The sequence below is a fragment of the Phaethon lepturus genome, unplaced genomic scaffold (genome assembly GCF_000687285.1).
Source record: "Phaethon lepturus isolate BGI_N335 unplaced genomic scaffold, ASM68728v1 scaffold52270, whole genome shotgun sequence".
Classification (NCBI taxonomy): Eukaryota; Metazoa; Chordata; class Aves; order Phaethontiformes; family Phaethontidae; genus Phaethon; species Phaethon lepturus.
Genome location: NW_010510778.1, coordinates 22,275 through 30,000, shown reverse-complemented (window position 1 = coordinate 30,000; position 7,726 = coordinate 22,275). Strand labels below are relative to the sequence as shown.

Genomic DNA, 7,726 nt, shown 5'->3' with positions numbered 1-7,726 from the left:
AATGTTTGTTTTCATTTGCTAAAAGCTTTCTAAAGGAACTGCAAAAAGATCTGATTCTCCTCTCACTTACTCTAGAGTAAGTCAAGAGTAACCTCATTGAAGTCAATGGAGTTACACTGGTGCCAGCCTGATGTAAGCAAGAAGAGAATCAGGCCCTCTATCTCAAACACTGAATTTCTGTAATGTATCATTTTATTTTTCTTTCTCTTTCTTAAGATGACCTTGAATGATGCCATGAGGAGCAAGGCAAGGCTGTCAATTACAGGAAGTACTGGAGAAAATGGACGTGTTATGACTCCAGAATTTCCAAAAGCAGTGCATGCAGTACCTTACGTGAGTCCTGGCATGGGAATGAATGTCAGTGTGACTGATCTCTCGTGATTGATAAGAACCTTTTGAGTGCCTTACACAATGGTTTTCTTGTGCGTTTATTGTCAAAGTGGTGAGAGGCATCCAAGTATCTTGAAGACTTTTCTTTCAGCCAAGAATTCTTATATTTGTGGAGTTCATCTTGGATTGTAATGAATGCTTAGTTCAAAACACAACACCGTTTTCTACACAAGTTCAAGATGAAGCTTGACTGACATGCACAGCTAACATGGAAGTACTGTAATCTAACTGAAGTCGTTGTACAGGCAACACACCAGTTTCTGCAGCCACCGTTGTTAGTCCCTTGGTTCATATTGACTTAAGCACACTTGACTTCAATTGCATCAAGATGTGACATGTTTTCTAAGAAAAAAAAAACATTTAAAATGAAAAAAATATTTTTAGGTATTTTCACAAACAAAAACTGGCTTTTAAATGAATTTGCTTCCATAATGGTTGAATATGACAAAAGAAAAAAACAAGAAAAAAGAAATCTAGACTGCGGGGAAGTGGCATATGAAAATAAGGCTTAAGGCATCAGTTCCATATTTTTCAAAGCCAAATATGTAATGTTGAGAAGAGAAGAAATAATAATGAAAAGGTTCAAATGTTGTAATTTAATATTGTTATTAAAACTTTGCTGTATATCCTATTCTTTAACATTTGGTGTTAATATAAAATTACTTGGCAATGCTTGACATTTGAAATAAACTTTTTTCTATGGTTTTATTTGCAAGTGTTCCGTTAATTTTACTAGCTACAGTTGGGTTATCAAGAGTCTGAGATGTAAAAGGACACTGTCAAGGTTGGGTCTATGTTTTAGTTTTTGGCAGTGTCGCTACCCCCAGCTCACTAGAATCTGTTCAGCGGGTTTTTTTCTACAGACGAGCCCAAGCTGTGATGCTCAGATACGCATTTTAGAACTCTGAAGATCAAGGTTGTTCTGGGTTGGAGTGGTACTTCATACCAGCACATGAGGAGTCAGATAGGTGCTGATTTAGAGCTCCTCTTAACTCTGACGTACAGGGACTTATGATCCAAAGATTTGGTTCATATCTATCTCTACTTTTGTACAATTGCATTCACAAATAGATGTACAGAGAGAGAAGACTATCGGTAAAAATTGAGAAATGGCAAGCAGTAAAATAGTGTTAAATATTTTTTTACAGTATGAAACAAATGCAGATCTCAAATTGTTCCTTTAAGGACGCAGTTTTCAAACTGTTAAAAGGTAATTCTAAGCAGTAGCTAGTGAAGTTCTTTGTTACGAAAAAAACCCAAAACCTTGGCAATGTCTCTTAAAATTAAGATCGATAATAACTCACATTAGATGCAAGTCTGTACCGATTAAAATATTTAAAAGTTTCCTGGATCTTAATCATTATGAATATTCTTTGCAGTCTGAAGTTACCATATGTTTTAATTATGCGTGTTTAAAAACTATGACTCTACTTACAAAGCAAAAAGGAATTCTAGGAGGGGTGCAATAACATTAATTTAATTGCTAATGCAAATCAAAGCAACATCATGTTTCTCTAGCTTTCCCTGTAGATAAAATTGCGTACAGTTGGTTGAAAACCTTACATTTTTCTGCATTGTGGATACATTGCCTCATGCAGTATCAGTAAATCTCTGTTTTATTTTGGACTTAAATAAAATTTGAAATATGACTTGCAGTTTTAGTCAGAATCCATTTCTTAGGCTTAAGTAAAGTATTTACTGAACATTAGAGAAGACAGAGCATTTATCAGAAACTTGAAATTCCTTCCTGTGGTACAAGCTCTAAGCCTGTTTCTGCAAGCATGTGAACACAGTGTATACCCTGAGTGCAGTCAGCAAAAGTGGTATATGCAGTGTTTTCGATGTCAAACTTACCAGTAACTTCCCCCTAATTAAACTAAACCATTTCTTGATGCATCTGTAATCCATAGGTGTTCTGTGCATTACTCCTCATCAGGAATGTTGGGGGATGCATTCTGATTTTTAATGTTCAATGCTACAATGACCAAACTAAAATAATATTCATATGGTAATCTTTTTGAAAAAGTAGAATTGCATTACTGTATACAGTGGAAAGCTGTTTATTGTACCTCTGGGCTTATTCCTCTAAAAATCATAGCGTAAAAAATCTTTGTCAAGCCTGAACTGATGTATATAACTGAAATGAAATAATGTAAAGTTATATTTTCATGTTTTTATACTTAACAACATGATGGGAATACATAATGTATAAGTATTTCACTTACAGATGCTATTGATTGGATAATACACATCTCAGTTAAAAAACAGTAATCATAGTTTAATATCCATGTTACAGTACATCAGTATATTGCTATATAAAGTATGTCTGTGTGCATTTAAGTGAAAAGTAGTCAAGAGTGATGAAAGCTGTCCAAGGGTTTTTTATTCATTTTATATGAAAACTGTTATGGAGCAACCAAAATGTTTATGAACTCAAACTTGTGTAAATTTCAAAATGTCCTTTACTGTAGCTTTTTGTTTACAGTACAGTATCTTATTTTCTGCCTTGTTAAATGAGTAACAGTACAAAGCTGGACATACACTTTCTAAGACATTAACGTTTCCGTTTTTTCATGTATACCTATATGACAGAAAATGCTTCTGATTTTATTTTTCAATCTAACACATGATGGCTTTTCTGGAGTGTTGTATAAACTTCAATCATACATAAAAAATCTTCTTAAAAAAGGCAAAAGATCTTTAATGTCTGTTTAGTATTATTGAAATCTGGTTTCTTATTTATTATAAATGTATTTCCTAAGATTTTTACATAAAGCAAACCTGTTTGTCCCCACGGACATGAAATTTCCTTGAAGAGTTTTACAAGGAGAATATAAATCTTCCCCCAAATCGTCTTGTCACTCAAGGGTAGATTTACTGTAGTTTGCGTTATCGCTAAACGAAGTAATGTAACTTTCTTGCCAACAATATAATTGTATTTCTGGAATGTAACGTTCTTAATCATGGTTATAATAGCAGTGTGATAGGATGATAATGCTGGTAGGTTAAGTATATATTCAGTAACTCTACTTAAAAATTTCCAGCTTGAATCAGTAATTTTTTACTTCAACAGATTGTTGATGTGTCCAAAGCAGAGAAAGAACCTGAGCAATGGCAAGTCTTTTAGGTATATATTAGTAATGTTGCTATTAGAGATCTAGTGCAACAAAGAGTTTGCTAAAATAGCAAACAAATTGAATATGAAGCAGTTTGCAATGTGAAAAGTTCAACATTTTTATTTAAGTATGTTATGCATTTTAACAGAGTGTGTCTGAGGGTGTCAGCCTCCTCTTTGGCTGATAGATGTGGACAATACCTTTACACAAAGTACAGTGCACAAATAATTGTATTTTAAAATACAAAGACATGGTTTCAGCTATTGTTTGGTACAGTTAGTTATATGAATACAGTGGTCACCAGCAAAATAGAATCAATAGCAGCTGTTCTGCATGATATCCCTAGAGGCTACTCAGGCCTGTTTCACAGTACCAAAGTTTATTGTTTATTAAATCTTTTCATTTATCCTGTCATGAGATCACAGAATTTTGCTGTGAGAGACCTATCAGGTCCAAATTATCTTAGGAATTCATATCATATCAAGCACCTAGAATAAAATTCAGGAAATTACTTAGCTGTGGACTTAACTTTCAACATTTTCCCTAATATCAGTTTTTGTAGATAATATACAGTGCTATATACCTGTGTGAGCTATAATAGTGTTAAGGAATTGTATACAGTAATGGCACTTACATGACAAGTTTCATTCACTCTATGCCTACTGTTGGTCTTTCTGAAATTTTTGCTCATACTGCTCCTAATACTCAAAACATTTGGGCTACTTCAAATACATCAGTGGTAAAATTGCCCTAAAATTGTTCTTTTTTCTGTCTTGAATGCTCTCTTTCCTCTCTCCCCAAAGAAGTTTGATAAGCATGTCTATGTCTAATGTCTGGGGACCTATAGGAACTTGAAGCGATAACAAGTTCATAACGAAGTGTCGCAATTAATTCCTGTTGCATTTAGTAGGTGTCAACTCCTTGTTGACAAAGTAACTAATATTTGTCACGCATCCTTTTTTTTTTTAGAGAGTTCCGTAAAGTAGCGAATACCACTTTGATGATCATAACTTCAGAGTTGTTTAGTGCATTAACATAAAATTTATCCGATTGATATTCTTTGAAAAAAGAAATTTTTAAAATAGGATTTTTGTAAATAAGTGGCAAAAAAATAAAACACAGTAAGATACAGAAATTCTGAGAATTACAGATCTGACTCACCTGCAGCTTTTACATGTCCTGAGGCCTTCCCATAGGCCCTAACCTTATCGTTAAGGCACATTACATCATGTGCTTGCTTGCTTTCCCTCTTGCACCACCACATGCAGTTAGTTCTAATACAGACTTTTTACCTTGGTAGGCAGATAGGAAATATAATTACTGTAAATAATACTTACTGTAATATTAAAAAAATTGATTTGGCAGTCATTCATCATATTTATTATAACTTATTGCATATGACTCTGTATTAAAGAAGCAGCGATGATAAAGGTGGGAAAGATATCCCAGGTTGTCTAGGCTAAAAACTTATTTCAAGTGGCATCATCCACCATACCGTTCTTCTGTCAGTCTCCTTTGTACACCTTTTATTGCTGACAAAAATTAAAATTTGGCTACCTCTGTAGACATCTCAGTACTGTACTTACCTCCGTGGTAAGAAAATTCTTTGTAGGTAAAAGAAAAGCTTGATCCCGCTTAATTCCACAAAGTCTCCCAGTGAATGACTTCGTCGCATTCACCCGAAGTTCTTCCTCAGAATACACTTACAGCTCTCACTCAACAGGAAAGGACCATTACTACATGCTGTAGGCACAGAGAAAAAGATTGCATTTCACTTGCCATTATTTTTAATGAATGCTGACTTTTAAAGACTCACTTCTCTGTGTTAAAGCATTTACTCCTACTAGTCTTCCTACTGAAGACTATAATTTAAAAACACATACTGAAATTAAAAGAGGTTTTATTTATTTGCTTTAAAGATCCCAAACCTAATAATGAAAATGTATCTTACAGAATAGAAAAGGGCTACTACACGTTAGTGCCTAGACCACCCCCTTGAAATTATCTTCAATTAGTTCCTATCTGGAGGTGGGGGCAATGCTGCAAAATAGGGGGTTCCGGCGGCTCCCATGAGCTGTGCAGGACCACGCTGCCTCCTTCGCATCCTTCCGTGCACTGAGGCAAGCAGGTGGGCAAAGCTGAAACGGGAGTTGGAGAAGCAGTTTATGTCATTCTTCTGTACTCCCGCAGCTCTAAAAGGTGAAGGAGAATCCAAAAGAGACACCAGAGTGGATTTATACCTATTTTCTAAGGACAAAAAATGTACTCACAATTTTGTTTCTTTTCAAAACTAAATAACAGTGGGTTTTTAAAATTATAATTCTCTGGTTTAGTTTATGGTAAACAATGCTTAAAACTGGAAAATAAAATCTGTTTCCAGAGTCATTTACTGTCAGTAATGCATACAGGTATTAGCTTCTTAGAAGGGGACAGCCCAGAGTCCTTCTGGCATGTGCTTTACGGAAGCATCAAGAGCATCTTGTTAAAACTATACTTCGAGGCTTTTATATGACAACTTTTTACCCAATTTTCAAGTTGCTGTTGTTACTACCTGCCCTTCAGCACTTTATTTTTCAGCAGTTGTTTTCCTTATGAGTTTCATTATAAATTGCAAACACATTTGGGGTTACTTCAGACTCCTAAATAGAGGAGTATTCACAGAATATTCTCTTTTTGCATGTAGATATTTTTTTATACTGTCACAATGACTAAAGATACATTTAACATGAACTACATGATTTTTACTCAGGTGCTTGCTTTTATATTTGCTGTTGTTTTTAATAATATCGTGAAACTGTTGGAAGAATATTTACATAAATTTGGAACTAAGTGGCTTGGCAGCTAATAGAAGTTACCTGTAGCTGGAATTTATCATTCCGTTTCAGCTACTACATGTTGTTAAATACACAGATTTGCTGGTATATGAAAATGAAGATTGTGGGTGTTCCAGTATATATGTATATATACATACCCATACACAGATAAGGAAATGCAATAGTCAAACTAGTGCTGAGTTTGATAAGGCAGTACTCAAAAATGTTGATAACCACAGCAATAATTCAGAGTAGGGCCAGTAGCGAGACGAAGGTTCAGAAGTGAGTGCCTTACTACCCTTAGTTTGAATAAATATGGGATCTTACATTTCCATAGGACAGTATGATAGTCCTGTGGGATTCAATCAACAGTGAATCCCATAACTTCAAAATCTGGTGTAACTCCTGTGGTCGTCTTTGTTCTCACCAACAGGATTAAGTTCTACAGACCTTCTGGGAGAAAAACGAGGCTCTTCCACACTACCTTTGGCCTACACAAAAAGCTGTTGTGTGTGTCATTGCCTCTCACTTCATCAGCAGGGATGACGGGTTTATGTATACGCATGTATATGCTTAATTTTTCAAATTGCAGTGTCTTACCTATTTAAAAAGCCACACAATTGATCTGAGAGGCTCAGGCTTAGTTACATCCAATACTACGAGAACAAGGACAAATAAAACATTACTCCTTGTAAGCTATCACTTGATTTTCTGAACCAAAACCTCTATAAGAAGTTAATGCCTCCAGAACAAAATTGAACTGGGCATTGACAGGGCTGGATGCTACACTAACTACTTTGAACTTTGTGCAATAATAGATACTTCTCTGGTGCTGTGGCAGAATTCTGTCCACATTTTGTATTTTTTTTTTTTACTGGCATAGGCAAATGAGTAGTATAAGCTTGTAGGACATCCCTTTCACAGTGTAGGCTTGGCAGAGAATTTTCAGGCAATTTCTGTTCATTGGTTGTATCTGTGGCATTACCACGTTCTTTAAATCTGCAGCTTCTGAATATAAAAATAAAGCATATGACAAACCATTTTTATAAAGCTATTATCTTCAGTGAGAGCGGGACTTTACTCAACATGTTTTCTTCATCCTGATGGCTACACTTACCTAAAGTACTCATTTTTCACAGGAATAGTTTTCACTCTTTTTCACTGTATGCCCTTGTTTATTCTAGGAGACCTAAAAATATATATAAAGATATTTTTTTAGCATTACAGATCCACAGTTAGATGTGGGAGATGTTAATCAGTTCTGCATAGTCCACCTCTTAAGTTGCTTTCTACAGGAGACCTGTGTCGTTTTATGCTTGTAATTTACTTGTTGGTCTTTTATCATTGGGAGAGAATATTAGCACGTTGAGGAAAACAAGTAACATCGCACACCCTGCTTGCTGACTG

General features: G+C 35.1%; 1 protein-coding gene across 1 annotated transcript in view; it reads left to right on the top strand.

Annotated features, from left to right (window-relative positions):
• Positions 1 to 3,088, top strand: part of GRIA2 (glutamate receptor, ionotropic, AMPA 2) — a gene marked incomplete at its 5' end in the record, with an annotated part of 25,465 nt that extends 22,377 nt beyond the window's left edge. Inside the window, one exon of the mRNA XM_010281805.1 lies at positions 217 to 3,088. The remainder of the gene's footprint in view (positions 1 to 216) is intronic.
• Between the last annotated feature and the right edge of the window lie 4,638 nt (positions 3,089 to 7,726).